The 16416-nt window shown below is 41.9% G+C and overlaps 1 pseudogene; it reads right to left on the bottom strand.

Moving 5' to 3' along the window:
• Positions 1–9071: 9071 nt before the first annotated feature.
• On the bottom strand, positions 9072–12751 carry LOC118618524 (annotated as a pseudogene).
• Positions 12752–16416: the final 3665 nt, after the last annotated feature.

Here is a 16416-nt window from a genome sequence, read left to right as displayed (position 1 = left end):
ACAATATTTACTTTGCTAGCTCGCTTGACCATGTAGTTTATATTTCATACTGATTAGTTTTATGTTAATGTCAGTACTCCCCACCTAGAATTTTAACTCCTTAAAAACAAAAACTGTTCATTGTATTTCTACACAATTCCACCCTACTCTGTCCATTACCTTCATTAAGAAAGCCCTCTGGAAATTAGTTGTTTTTTTTTTTTGTTTGTTTGTTTTAAAACATGCTTTTTATATTTTGCTAAAGAAAATTAAATTGGGCTGGTATTTCTTTAACTATTTCCAAATCTTTTACTCTGAATATATACTTTAAAATTTCCAATTTACACCATGGCCTATTTGGCTCAGCACTTAGAGCATCGGACTGCAAAGCAAAGGGTCATGGGTTCAATTCCTGGTCAAGGGCATGTACCCGGATTGCAGGTTTGATCCCTGACCCCAGTCAGGGTCATGGGGAACGCAACTAGTTGATGTGTCTCTCTCAAGTCGATGTTTCTCTCTCTGTCTCTCCTTCCCTCCCTCTCATACTATATAATAATCAATGGAAAAATATCCTTAGGTAAAGATTAACTAAAATTTAAGATTTACTTTATTTTTACTTGTTTTCTGTATTGGTTTTAGAGAGAGAGAGAAAGGGAGAGGTAGAGAGAGAGAAACATCGATGAGAGAGAACATCAGTTGGCCACCTCCTGCATGCCCCTCACTGGGGATTGGGTCCACAACTTAGGCATATGCCTTGACCAGGAATTGAACTGGCAACCTCTTAGTGCATGGGTCAACGCTCAGCCACTAAGCCACACGGGCTGGGCAAGATTTACTTTTTTTAATTGAGATTTTTTTTTTTTTATCCTCACTCGAGGACATTTTTCCATTTTTTGTTCAGATAGAGCAGGAGGGAGAGAGAGGAAGAGAGAGAGAGAGAGAGAAACATCGACTTAAAGGGACACATCGAGTGGCTGCCACCCGCACGACCAACCAGGGCCGGGGACAAACCGCAACCAAGGTACATGCCCTTAGCGGGAACCGAACCCGGGTCTCTCTGTACCGCAGGCCGACGCTCTAACCGCTGAGCCAAACCGGCCAGGGCTTAATTGAGATTTTAACAGAGCAAATTTGTTATGGAGGTGGTGGTGATAATGGTAGTACATGGCAGAGCTTCTACAAGTTAGGAATAATTATCGCCGGTATTCAATAATTCAATGAGCACTTCCTATATATCATGTTGTAGTAAACAAAAACAAAAAAAGCTCTGGTTGGTGTGCTAAATGGTTAGCGCATTGGAACTCACACCGAAGAGTTGCAGGTTTGCTTCCTGGTCAAGGGCATGCACCTGGATTGCAGGTTTGATCCCCTGCCTGGATGGGGTTTGTAAAGGAGGCAACCAATCGATGTTTCTCTCTCTCTTCCCCTCCCTCACTTCCACTCTCTCTAAAAATTCAATGGAAAGTATATTCTCAGGTGAGGATTTACAACAAAAAAGACATTTGGTCTTTGTCTCCAGTTCCTGATGCAGAGCTTCAACAACTCTTAGAATTTTCTCAGTGGAAAAAATATGTTTTGTTATTAATCATGAACCCCTTTCCACCGTACCTGAATTTATGCTAATGAGATTCCCTATAACTGGGCCCTTAGACAGTGTTAGAATGGGTGCTGGTGGCTGGAAAAGAAGTTGAGAATTTCAGCAACCCCCTCCCCAAACACTGAGGAGAGAAGAGAGGCTGGAGATAGAGTTCAATCTTGTGGTTAATTTATTTAATCAATTATACCTAAACAATGAAACCCTAATAAAAACTCTGACCTATTGACAGTAAAATGGCCCCAGATGTTAGACCTGTGGAGTCAGACTAGACCTCAGTTCAGCAACCTCGGTACTTGAGTTCTGGCTAAGAAAGAATTTGGATCCAAGACTCAAACTATAAGAGAAAGTTAATTTAGCCCTGACTAGGTAGCTCAGTTGATTAGAACATTGTCCCAATAAGCCAAAGTGGTGGGGTCAATCTCTAGTCAGGTCACACACAAGAAGCAACCAGTGAATGCATAGATGAGTGGAACAGTGATGTATCTTTCTCTCTCTCTCTCTAAAATCAATAAATAAAATTTTTAAAAATGAGAAAGTTTATTTAGAAAGTCGCAGAGGTAGAATAAGTGAGCTATAGAAGAAATGGACTCAGGAAACAATTACAGAAAAAAAAGAAGGGCCTTTGGAGCTTAGGCGAAAGAGAGAAGCAAGGATAACCTGCCTGGGGGGAAGGGGGGGATGCATTGTGGGGAGGAGAAGGAGTAGGGGGAGACAGAGAGGGAGAAAGAGAGGGACAGGGAGAGAGAGGGGAGGGGGTGGGGGAGGGGGAGGGAGAAGGTCTAGCGGGGTCCTGTGTCCCAAGGGCTTTTAAAGGCTGGGATTTTATTTTATTTTTTTATCCTCACCCAAGGACATTTTTTTTCCATTTTTTGTTCAGATAGAGTGGGAGGGAGAGAGAGGAAGAGAGAGAGAGAGAGAAACATCGACGTGAAAGGGACACATCGAGTGGCTGCCACCCACATGATCAACCAGGGCCGGGGACAAACTGCAACCTGGGTCTCTCTGCACCACAGGCCGACACTCTAACCGCTGAGCCAAACAGACCAGGGCTAAAGGCTGGGATTTTAGAGGAGATCTAAGGGGAAGTTCTCAATAGAATATTCATCAGCTTTCCAGGTGTGACCTTTCAGGGTTGTGGTCTCCACTGATTGCTTGGTGCCAGGACCAGGGGTCATTAGTCATTGCAGCTGGTTGTGATGTCAGCCATGGCATTGTTTTGTCTGGTTTTGCTGCTTTTCCGGTCCTGGAGTTGAAACCCAACTGAGGCCTAGATGTTATCCGTAGGATGTAATGCTTAAGGGAGTGGTCATGAAAGGGCTCATATGAAGCTATTCTCCTGCCTCTCGTTCCTTCTCTAAGGGGGTCCAAAATCACATAACTAACAATATGCCAGGAGAGTAAAGTCATCCTGGGGGCAAAGTCCTTGTTTTCCCAGTGTTGCTAGGCACCCAGGGCTTTCTGCCCTGGTACCTGCTGTAACCTGGCCCATTGTCCTTGTTCTGCTCATGTCTACCTGCCTGCCTGCCACGGAACCACAAGGCTTGGAAAGTTTCCTGGCCAGTGAATGAAATATGCTGGTAGAGTGGTGGACCCTGACTCCACAGGTCCTATGCTCAGGACCCTTCCAGATCTTGCATCCTATACATCTCTTCATCTAGCTGTTCATTGATTGGTATCCTTTTAAATAAAAATGGTTATTGTAAGTATAGTGTCTTCCTGAGTTCTGTGAGTTATTCTAGTGAATTATTAAACTTCAGGGGGTGTGAGAAACCCTGAAAATGTGTACCTTGCTGGGTAAAAGTGTGGGTGGCTGATGTGTTATTGGTGATATACCCTCTGTGTCCCCACCTGTTACCAGTGGAAGTGGAGTTCTTGGGGTGCCACAGAGAAAATAATTTCCTGACAGGGAAAATAATTTCCTGAGGCCCCCATGGAAGGATGAGGCCTTATGGAAAGCTTTAGAGATGATGTGAAATTAATGGGGTTCTCTTCCAAGGTCCCATCTCCCTCTGTCTTACCATGGAAATAGTCCATTTTTGTCTTCAGAAGGGCTAGGATTAAAGCCTCTTCCGAGTCTCTGCTCCATATTAAAGCACAGTGTAGCACAGCATCTGGCTAGCTTAGCTTGTTGTTCCCAGCTACAGTCCATTTCATTTGGGGTTGGCATGACCATGGGCCATGTGGCTGCTTAAGGCTACATGGCAGGTGAGTGTGGGTCACAGAGCAAGAGAAAGTAAGCGCAAACAAGCGAGCAAGCAAGCGAGGAGCAAACAGGCAAGACTGAAGTGAGAAAGCAAGAACTCTGTCGGGGGATTACAACTGGGAGCTTAATTAATTAACCCTTCAGGATGTCATGCACTTGAAGTGGCTCTACCCTTCCAGCAAATTATCTTTTTCCCAGGTAAGACTGACAGGCAAGCACTTTCCCTACATCACCCCAACTTCATTGTGCATGTGCCCATCTCCCCCTTTGCTGGACTCCTTCCTCCAGTGATTTGCAGGGAATGGACTGATGGTTGCCTGGGGAGTGTGAAGTTGTAGCTTCCTGGTGAAGATGCCCAGGTGACCACGCTTATAATGTCTGGCTTCCTCTTCCCTCTTTCTATTATTAATTTTGACTAGCTAATTATGACGGTAACATCAGGACAACCAGGACTTGGAGCTGGCATCTGAAGTGAGGGACAGTCTTATGAGACTGAGTCATTAGCCTGTGGGGTCTGTGCTAACTCTTGGTAGTTAGTGTCAGAATTAAATTAAATTTATGGACACCCAGCAGGTGTCAGAAAGATGGTGTCAGAATGTACATGCCACAGGCAGAGGACTTTCTGTGTATTATCTCATCTTCACAGTAAACCTATGAGGTAAGTGTGGTTATTATTATCCTTTATTAGAAACTAAGATGTTGGAGCACAGAGAGAGTGACTTCTCCAAGATCAGAAACCTGGTTTCTTGGTATCAAAGTACAATGAAGTGACTCATTATGTTATACTATCTCTAAGTCTGACAAGTCTCATAAGGTAAAAATAATCAACTTGGTGGTAGGAAAATAAAGGTATATTGGAAACCTCTTTTGCTCATCTGGAAATCCTTTTGGTCCTTCCTCTTACTTCACCTACTGCCACAGTGACCAGTTTGGTGGGAAACATCTCATTCAGACCAGCCACGTCCCTGTTGTGCAAATATCATTGGAAACTGCTCAGCATCTACACATGTGAAGCTAGATGAGTTGGAGTGTGAACTCTTAACCAATATTGAAGAATTTATATTTTTCTCCCTACCTACTCCCTCCAGAATTTGACAACTCAGTGAGTAAGTAGTCTTCATGACAATATATTTATTTGCATAAATCCAATAAGAATCTGTTCTGTTTATAACAGGACATAGGAAACCAGGTTCCAATTGTGGTTTTATTAACAAAGTCTTTGACTAGAATGTCATGATCAAGAGAGACATGTCTGGACACTGGATGTCACCAAAAAGACTTAAGGAATGAAGATTGGCTTTAAAGCTGATAGCCCTTTGGAAAAATGGCCTGGTATCTTGCTTGTTCACAAAGTTCACAGCAGTGTTTCCAGGTAAGGGCAGAGAGAACCTCAAGACATTTTGGGGTCCTCAAGAATTTAAGGAATCCACCAAAACCCTTGTAGGCACAGCCAGATGGCAACTATGTAGCTTGGCTTCTATTATCTTGAGGGACTGACTAAAGCTCAATCTGAATATTCCCTGTAAGTGAAATTCCAGCAAAGTAGATTTGAAAGAGCCTATATGATCAATTGCTATTCTTGTTGTATTTATGCAAATAATCAGGTCAAATTAAAACTAGACCTAATGCAGTCTCTTTGATAAAAATGAGGGTGATTTTAGGGAGAGAGACATTGTGTTTCAATGAAAATCGCAATGCTCAATTGTGGATGTTGGACTCTATGACAGTTGATTGTCATCAACGTTTGAAGTTTTGTTTTTATCTGTGAACTGAACTGGTTTCTGAATTCTTTCAGTTGTCTTCAACCCTCCAAACTAAAATTTTATCTTTCTCTCATCCTTTGATTTGGAATTATTGAGAACTGCTGATGCAATATCAACCAGACAGAATTTACTTGAGCATCTGATGACATCACTAAAGGTATTTAAGCTGCTGATAAAGATGATCTGTCAGATTGTCACTGCTTTCTTTAAAAAAAAAAAAACCCGGCATATTTAAGAAAGAAGACGGTGGCAGGCAGAACCAGAGAGAGGGTGAGTGTGTGAGAGAGTGAGAGAGTGTGTGAGAGAGTGAATGAGTGTGTGAGAGAGTGTGAGTGGACGTGAAGGTGGATGACTAAACCCGGGCAATGCAGGAACATGGAGCAGAAGGTCCCTGTGCTGTGGGTGGAGCAGCCGGCTACTGCGGTAAGCGGCTCTTCAGGCCGCTTCTCCCTGCACCTCGGGGAGGTCCCACCATTTTGAAAGATCCTGGGTCTTCCCTGGGAGGAGGCAGTGGCCCAGCAACCTGAGCCCACCAGCGCACCTGGCACCATCAGACCAGTTCAGGAAGAATATATGTACACCCATGTTCATAGCAGCACTATTGACAATAGCTAAGATCTGGAAACAGCACAAGGGTTCATCAGTAGACGAATGGATAAAAAAGCAGTGGTACATATACACAATGGAGTACTATGCAGTTGTAAGAAAGATCTCTTATCCTTTGAGACAAAATGGAGGGACCTAGAAAGTATTATCCTAAGTGAAAGAAGCCAAGCAGAAAAAGACAAATACCACATGATCTCACTTATATACGGAATATAATGAACATAACAGTCTGAGGAATATGGTAGACCCAGAAACATGGAAGTAGGGCACAGACTGACATCCCTCAGAAGAGGGGGTGGGGGTGGGAAGAGATAAACCACAGAACTTATATGCATGTATACATAACCAATAGACATGGACAACAAAGCCGGGGACAGGGCGGGGATGGGGTGCAGAGGGGGGTGCCAATGGGGTAAAAAAGGAGAAACATATGTAACAAAAAAATAAAATAGAAAATTAACAACAACAACAAAAAAAGGAATCAATGCCATTCTTATACACTAATGATGAACTCACAGAAAGAGAAACTAAAAAACAATCTATTTACCATCGTGGCAAAAAAATTAAGATACCTGGGAATAAACTTAACCAAAGAAGTAAAGGACCTATTCGCAGAAAACTACAGGTAATTGAAAAAGGAAATAGAGAAAGATATAAAAAAGTGAAAGCACAGCCCTGGTCGGTTTTTCTCAGTGGTTAGAGCTTAGGCCTGCTGTCCAGAGAGACCTGGGTTCTGTTCCCTCTAAGCGCACATACCTCAGTTTGTCCTTGGCCCTGGTTGGTCACGCGGGTGGCAGCCACTCGATGTGTCTCTTTCACATAGATGTTTCTTTCTCTCTCTCTCTCCCTCCCAGGAAAAGTGTCCTGGGGTGAGGATAAATATAAAAAAAAAAAAAAGTGGAAGCACATACCTTGTTCATGGATTGGAAGAATTAACATCATTAAAATGTCCATACTACCCAAAGCAATCTATAGATTCAATGCAATCCCCATCAAAATACCAATGACATACTTCACAGAACTAGAACAAATACTTCAAAAGTTCATATGGAACCAAATAAGACCCTGAATAGCCACAGAAATCTTGAAAAAGAAGAACAAAGTTGGAGGGATCACATTACCAGATTTCAGGTTATACTACAAAGCCACTGTAATCAAAACATCCTGATACTGGCACAAGAACAGGCATATAGACCAGTGGAACAGAACAGAGAACCCAGAAATGGACCCAAGGCAATATGCTTTATTAATATTTGACAAAGGTGGCAAGAGCATACAGTGGAGTAAAGACAGCCTCTTTAATAAATGGTGTTGGGAAAATTGGACAGCTACATGCAAAAAAAAAAAAAAAAAAAAAAATGAAACTAGATCATCAACATATACCATACACAAGAATAAACTCAAAATGGATAAAAGATTTATATGTGACTCATGAATCCATAAAAATCCTAGAAGAAAATGTAGGCAACAATATTTCAGACATCATACGCAACAGAATTTTCACTGATACATCACCTAAGGCAACAGGAACAAAGGAGAAAATGAACATGTGGGACTACATCAAACTAAAAAGCTTCTGCACAGCAAAAGATACAATCATTAAAATGGAAAGGCAACCTACTGTACAGGAGAACATAATTGCCAATTATATATCAGATAAGGGGTTAATTTTCCATATATATAGAGTGTTCATACAACTCAACAAAAGGAAGACAAAGAACCCAATTGAAAAATGGCAGAGGAGCTGAATAGACACCTCTCCAAACAGGACACACAAATGGCCAGGAGACATATGAAGAAATGCTCATCATCACTAATCATCAGAGGGATGCAAATTAAAACAACAATGAGGTATCACCTCACACCTGTCAGAATGGCCGCTATCAACACATCATCAAACAACAGGTGTTGGCAAGGGTGTGGAGAAAAGGGGACTCTGGTACACTGCTGGTGGGAATGCAGACTGGTGCAGCCACTATGGAAAACAATATGGTGTTACCTCAAAAAATTAAAAATTGAACTTCCATTGGACCCAGTGATCCCACTTCTAGGAATATATCCTAAGAAGCCTGAAATACCAATCAGAAAGAATATATGTACCCCCATGTTTGTAGCAGCACTATTTACAATAGCTAAGATCTAGAAACAGCCCAAATGTCCACCAGTAAACAAATGGATCAAAAAGCAGTGGTACATATACACAATGGAGTACTATGCAGCTGTAAGAAAGAAAGATCTCTTATCCTTTGAGACAAAATGGAGGGGCCTGGAAAGTATTATCCTAAGCGAAACAAGCCAAACAGAGAAAGACTAGTACCATATGATCTCACTTATTTGTGGAATATAATGAACATAAGAGTCTGAGGAATGGGGTAGTCCCAGAGACGTGGAAGTGGGGTACAGACTGCCAATCCCCAGAAGAGGGAGTGGTGGAGGAGAGATAAACCACAAAATTTATATGCATGTATTCATGAACAATGGACATGGACAGCAAAGCTGGGGATAGGGCAGGGAGGGAGAAGGAGGGGAATCAGTGGGGTAAAAAGGAAACATCTGTAACAATAATAAATTAATTAATTTTAAAGAAAGGACACATTTATTCATTGTCGTGATCAGACTACTACATTTAGCAATCAACAGCATGGGTGTAAAAGAAAAAAATCTACATTAAAACACTTTGTTGGAATGCTTAACACTTTCCACAGAACAGAAACTAAAATAACCTGTTATACAAGTATTCACAAATACAGTCCTTGAGTTTTTGTGCCCATTCACATGAGTATTGTCTAAAACATGTCTTCTTTGTAGCAGCTAGGCCCTGCCACCACTGTTCTTGGCTGAGTTTACAAATCTGTTATAACCTGTAGCTTCCCTGTACTTCTCTGGCTCTCCTCTCCTGCGAAGCTTTGTTTCCTGGCAGTGATTAAAACCTGCCACTGCCTTAGCTGCTGCTGCTGCTGGAACCGCCATGGCCACCTTGGTTTGGCAAAGTTTTGGCCTCCACCACCATAGGGACCAGAGCTTCTGACTCCAACGTTCCCTCCTTTCATGGGTCCAAAATTTGAAGATTGATTGTTGTAATTGCCAAAATCATTGTAGCTTCTGCCACCTCCAAAATTGTTTCCATCGTTACCAAATCCACTATAGCCATCCCCACTGCCATCATATCCACCACCACCATGACTGCTACCAAAGCCACCTCGACCACTGAAGTTTCCTCCACGAGCAAAGTTGTCATTCTCACCAAAACCACCTCCAAAGTTTCCAGAACCACTTCGACTTCGTTGGCTGGACGAAGCACTAGCCATCTCTTGCTCAGATAGGGCTTTCCTTACTTCACAGTTGTGTCCATTCACAGTATGGTATTTCTGAATGGCAGTCTTGTCTACAGAATCATGGTCATCAAAGAACACAAAAGCAAAGCCTCTCTTCTTGCCACTGCCTTGGTCAGTCATGATGTCAATCACTTCGATTTTCTCATATGTTCAAAATAATCTTTTAGGTGATGTTCTTCAGTGTCTTCTTTAATACCACCAACAACAATCTTTTTTTTTTTTTTTTTTATCCTCACCCGAGGATATTTTTCTATTTTTTTTTGTACAGATAGAATGGGAGGGAGAGAGAGAGTGAGAAACATCGACGTGAAGGGACACATCGAGTGGCTGCCACCCACACGACCAACCAGGGCCAGGGACAAACTGCAACCGAAGTATGTGCCCTTAGCGGGAACCGAACCCGGGTCTCTCCGGACCGCAGGTCGACGCTCTAACCACTGAGCCAAACTGGCCAGGGCAACAATCTTTTTCACAGTTAAATGGGCACCAGGTCTTTGAGAATCTTCTCTTGAGACAGCCCTCTTTGGTTCCACAATTCTTCCATTCACCTTGTGTGGCCTTGCATTCATTGCTGCAGCCACCTCTTCCACAGTGGCACATGTGACAAACCCAAAGCCTCTGGAGCGCTTGGTGTTTGGATCTCTCATCACCACACAGTCTGTGAGTGTTCCCCATTGCGCAAAAAGGCTCCTCAGACCCTCATCAGTTGTTTCAAAGCTCAAGCCTCCCATAAAGAGCTTCCACAGCTGTTCCTGGCTCTTTGGGAGACTCTGACTTAAACCTTGTGACTGCGGGCGGGAAGACGTCAAAGATGCTCACTCGGGGATGTCCACCGGCAGAAAGCATCACTGCTTTGTTTTATTCCAGCAAAAGAAGCTTTAAGCCTTCTCAGCTGGCATTCTTACAGACTCAGAAACTGGTTTATAATGTACTGTGATCATTAACCTTTGTTGTTGTTTTTTTCTTGTTTTTATAGGCATACTCCTCAGTTAATACCCGATTGCAAGTTTACTAAATATAGGTCTCACTTTGAATGCCCATCTGCATCACCACCTCCTGAAATGAGACTCAACAATTTAACTGAACTGACTTATTTTCAGGACTAAATAATTGAATCAATGAAACATGGAACAATCTACCAACTTTACTTCTGAAGTGATAGGACAATTCCATATCCAGATGATGATAGGTTGGGGGTTCCAACCTATGCCTACCTTGGAAGAATCAGCTAACAGCCTCTCTGTTTCAGTCTCTGATCCCATTTCCTTGTCCTTCTTAGATCAGGCAGGGAGACTTCCATCCCTGTGTAGGCAGGGACCACAGCCCTTGTCTGCAGGATGCAGTTACTGAAGACAGACCATCCTCCCTCATCACCCCTGAAATATTTCGGGGATGGAGGTCTCTGAGGGGGGAATGAGATAGACCAGAAAGCCAGGACAAGCAGAATAGGTGAACTGAAACAGTTAAACAGCCTAAACCAAGGACACTAAAGGTAAATGGTTTGCACTTCTCCCCAGCCAGAGGGTAAATAATTTAAATCACCCTACTCAGGGAGACAGAGGGCAGAAATCCAATCAGTACCATTTGCCACCACAATAAAAAACAGATGAAGAGGATAAACCTCATTTTGGTACATTAGCATAAAGCTGATGAATATTCTATTGAGACCCTCCCCTGAACACCCAGACATTACAACCCCTCAAAATGAAGTTTCAGCATGTGCTCTCCCTCCCAGGAGCATGCCCACATCTCCCCCTACCTCCCTTCACTCTTCTTTCCCCACATCATTCCTAAACTCTAAAAGACTCCACAAGGCTTGCAACCAGGGGAGAAATGGGTAGCTGCAGCTCCTCCCGGGCTAATCCCAGAGCCTTCCCCAAGGCCCCTTTTCTCCAACTTCCCAGAGAGCTAAGGTAGCCCAGGCTAGGTTCATTGCTCCAGCTCTCTCTTGTTTCATGTCTGAAGCTTTAATAAACATCGTCTAAAGTTCACTTGGACTCGTGTTGTAAAACTTTTCCTGCATGAAGTCAAAAACTCACACACTACCATCTGGCCCTAGGCAGACCAGCTCAGAGCTAGGTCCCCTTTCCTGTAGCAAAACCATTCAGCAAATATTGATTGAGCACGTACTAGGTGCCAAATATTTCTCTAGGAAAACATCAGTAAACAAAATAAATTAAAAACATCATAGAGCAAAATAGAGATCCCTGAACTCATGATGCTTACATTCTAGCAATATTCTGATCAGAGATATCAGTTTATTTGAAACTCCTTTACTCTTAACCAAAATGTGTTTGTTTCCCTACCTATATCAGAACCAATTAGTAAACAGAGCTGGTGGTAAAGACATCACTCAGAGAACAAAGACTGCATAACATCTTGGTAAGAACTTACTCCTCATGGAGAATGCAAACCCTAGATTTCCAATAAAAGGTATAATTAAAAATTTTTTTTTCTTTATTGATTTTAGAGAGAGGAAGTGAGAGGGAGAGAGAGATAGAAACATTGATGAGCAAGAACATGGATTGGCTGCCTCCTGTATACTCCCCACTGGGGATCTGGCCCACAACCCAGGTATGTGTCCTGACCGGATATCGAACTGGCGATGTCTTGGTACATGGGTTGACGCTCAACCACTGAACCGTGCTGGCCAGGCTGATTTTTTTTTTTTTTTTTTTTTAAACAAGAATAATGGAAGGAAGACATTCAGGATTTTATCATTTCCAGATTTCTATTCAGCTAATTTGATAGGTTGGGATTGTTCATTCAGCTGTAATGGAACTATGGCCTTCTGTGAATAGGCATAAGTGATTCTCTAAAATGAAGCAGTATGCAGTTTGGGGGGGGGGGGGGAGTAAATGAAGAAAATTTTCCCCAAATTTGTTTTTCTACAGAGCTTTTAAAAATATAATGTTTCTTAAATTTTTAACAGGTGTCATTGATTATCTGCCTGGGAGGACTAGCCAATAACCAGATGAATGAGCATGTAATAAACCAATATTAAAGGATAGGTTTGGTTCAAAAGTTTGTGTGTGTGTGTTTGTATTTGTGATTGTGGTATTCTATTGCTTTTCATACTGTATGAATTTAATTAAACTTAATGATCTCAATCAATATAAACTTAAAATAGCTAAACATATAATTTTGTGCTAAAGTGTTATCTATATGATTGAAAAAAACATACCAGTAATTCATCATATTCTGCAAAAAGCACTTTGGTTTCCAAATGCTCTAATACTGCAAAAATTTTGAGTCCTGCTGTTAGCATCGATCACCAGGCAGAGCAAAGCTCTAAAATACTGGAAAGACAAAATATAAGGTGAGAAATCAAATCCTATAAAAATAACAATTTGGTGTTTACAGATGAATCACAACACTTTCTTACATTTTAACATATTAGTATTGAACATAAATGTATCTAACTTCTCTGAATTTGATTTGGCAAATATATGCATACACACATACACACTCACCCTTTTTAATTGGCACCTGACATAAAGCTCATTGAGGGTGAGCCCATGGTCAGTGGGTCAGTGTGAGATAGGAATCTTTGTTTCCTCAGCTTCCTAAATCCCTGGATGCCTCATGGTGTGCGTGTGTGTGTGTTTCTGTTTACCTGAGTTTAATATAATTCTTGCATTTAATGGTACAAGATTTTTTATGCAACATGTCCCCTGATCCCAAGCCATCATCTATCATTGGCTTTTTCCCAGGCCTCTAATTGTGTTAAATTTCTTGAAAGGGATACAGAATGTCTTCAGGGGTAACTTGAGGAGCTTTTCAAAAGTAAATTGATGCTGGAATTTCTCTCACATAGAATCTAAACTCAAAAGAAAAAGAAAGAGAATCTGTTGAATAATACTATATTGAATGTCACTATAAAAAACATTCAAACCTGGAGAGAATTTTTGTGAGTTTATTTGAGCCAAACTATCTTTTATACCTAATGTTGCCTCACTGTCTTTGGTATTTTCATGGAATTATCATGTCTATGTGAAATCCCCATATACATGTATTAAGCTTTGATTTTCTCCTGTTACTCTGTCCCTGTTAATTAGGTATTATCCCAGCCCAGAAGAATTTAGAAGAGGGGAGGAACAAATTAATATTTTTTAGCCCCTACAACCAGATAGGGAACAGTTAGAAGTTGGCCTAGATAATTGTATAGCCAGAGTAGAGAGACATCTACTTCTGTACTCAAGAGGTGCTGGAAAAAGGTCATCCCACCAATAATTTCTTCCTTGTTTTGTTAAATTAGAGTCATTTCTTTTGTTGATTAGAGTCATTTCTTTTGATTAGAGTCATTTATTTTCTTTTTCTGTAAGGCTTAATCTGAAATGTGCATAGTGGTAAAGGTTACAGGATCAGAAAACAAAACACCAACAAAAACATAGATACAGGGACTTGCAGTATAAGCAAGTCTGCATAAGGAAGCCTCTCCCCACTTCAGTTACTGAAAACTATACCAAATCTTCAAGGCAAAAAAAATTATCATCCCTATAGATTCCATCTTCCATGAAAGTAGGAGACTATGATTCATAGACTCTAAAATAAATACAGTACCTGAGAGGGGGCAGCAGCTGAAAAAAATGTATAATGGAAGGAAAAAGGCAGGAAGTCAGTAAAAGAATCCAGAGAAAAGTGGACCTCAGAAAGCACTGTCACATGCTTACTAAAGATTGTGGGCTTATCCCGAAGTGACTATGGGCAGCATAGAAATGTTACAACTTATAAAAATTGGAGTGGAGAAGATAGGAGTTAGAATAGATATGCCAGTTGTCTCATCAATAATAACTCTAATTTTAATGACATCAATAAAAGCTGGCTCATTGAGACTTCCGGTCAAGATGGCGGCGTAGGTAAATGCAGTATTGCGTCCTCCCACAACCACATCAAAATTACAACTAAACTACGGAACAATCATCATTCAAAACCACCTGAAATCAAGCTGAATGGAAGTCCTACAACTACAGAATTAAAGAAGCAGCTACATCCAGACTGGTGGGAGGGGCGGAGGCGCCACCGGCTGGTCCCACACCCACATGTGGCGGATAAAAATTAGGAAGACACCTCAGCTGGGCAGGTCCTTCCTGAGGACTGAGGGGTCCCCATCCCACACCAGGTGCCCTGCTCAGGGTTCCAGTGCCAGGAAGAGAATCCCCATAACTTCTGGCTGGAAAAAACAGCGAGAACTGAGGCTCAGGGAAGCTGAGGTGGCTGAAGCCCCAGGCAGCTCCACTTAAAGGGCCTGCACATGGACTTGTTGGACTCTCTCCCTCTAAGCTTGAAGGGGAGGCAGCTTGAGGGACGCCAGAGACATACAGGGAAGAACTGAGTTGTTTGGCATTGGAGTGAGGACTGGAGAGGGGGCTTTCTCCTGGATAGATATGCTGTCAGAGGCCTTTGTTCCTTTGGTGAGCCCTTCTCTCTGGCAGCAGACAGCCGCCATATCTGGCATTCCAGCAACCTGGCTCACACTGTTTGCCCCACCCTGGTGATTCCCTGAGGCCCTGTCCCACCAACTTTCAGGCCAACCCAAGTTGTTGCCAGTTGGTTAACTATAGGATTGGCCTGTCTTGGATCATGCTTCAGGTATTCCTAAATTCTTTCAAACAAGCAGCATCTGGTCTCAGCTAGCCCCATACCTCTCATTAAGTAATACATAGAAACAAACACAGGGAGGCAGCCAAAATGAGGAGACAAAGAAACAGGTCCCAAATGAAAGAACAGAACAAAACCCCAGGAAAATAACTAAGCCAAATGGAGATAAGCAACTTAACAGATGCTAAGTTCAAAATACTGTTTATAAGGATGCTCAATGAACTTAGTGAGAACCTCAGTGAACTTAGTGAGGGCCTCAAGAGCATAAGAAAGGACCAGACAGAAATGAAGGATGCACAGTCAGAAATGAAGGAGGCACTAACTGAAATAAAGAATAATTTACACAGATTCAATAGTAGAGTAGGTAAAGCCAAGAAGCAAATCATCGATTTAGAATGTAAGGTAGCAAAAAACACCCAATCAGAACAGCAAAAAGAAAAAAGAATCCAAAGAAATGAGGATAGTGTAAGGAGCTTCTGGGACAAGCATGTCAACATTCACATCTTGGAGGTGCCAGAAGGAGAAGAGAGAGAACAAGAAATTGAAAACCTGTTTGAAACAATAATGGCAGAAAACTTTCCTAACTTGGTGAAGGAAACAGACATACACGTCCAGGAAGCACAGAGAGTCCCAAACAAGATGAACCCCAAGAGGCCCACACCACGACACATCATCATCAAAATGCAAAAGGTTTAAGACAAAGAGAGAATCGTAAAAGCAGCAAGAGAAAAGCAGTTAGTTACCTACTAGGGAGCTCCCATTAGACTGTCAGCTGATTTCTCAAAAGAAATTTTGCAAGCCAGAAGGAAGTGGCAAGAAATATTCAGAGTGATGAAAAGCAAGAACCTACAACCAAGATTACTCTATCCTGCAAAGCTGTCATTTAGAATCGATGGTCATATAAAGACTTTCCCAGACAAGAAAAAGCTAAAGGAGTTCATCACCACCAAACCGTTATTATATGAAATGTTGAAGGGTCTTCTTGAAGAAAAAGATAAAACATATGAACAAACAAAATGGCAATGAATACATATCTATCGACAATTGAATCTACAAACAAAATGAACAAGCAGAACAGAAACATTCTCATAGATACAGAGAACATTTTGTTGATTGCCAGATGGGAGGGGGCATGGGGGAATGGGTGAAAAAGGTGAAGGGATTAAGAAGTACAAATTGGTTGCTAGACTGACAAACCTCAAAGGGAAGGGGGTTGGGTGTTGGAAAGAAATAAACCAAAGAACTTATATGTATATATGCATAACCAATGGAAACAGACAACAGTGTGGGAAAACGCAGGAGGGGGGCGGGAGTAGGGAGGAGGGGGTCAAT

The sequence above is a fragment of the Molossus molossus genome, unplaced genomic scaffold (assembly GCF_014108415.1).
Source record: "Molossus molossus isolate mMolMol1 unplaced genomic scaffold, mMolMol1.p scaffold_m16_p_6, whole genome shotgun sequence".
NCBI lineage: Eukaryota > Metazoa > Chordata > Mammalia > Chiroptera > Molossidae > Molossus > Molossus molossus.
The sequence above is the reverse complement of the archived record's forward strand: the minus strand, read 5'-3'. Positions and strand labels throughout refer to the sequence as shown.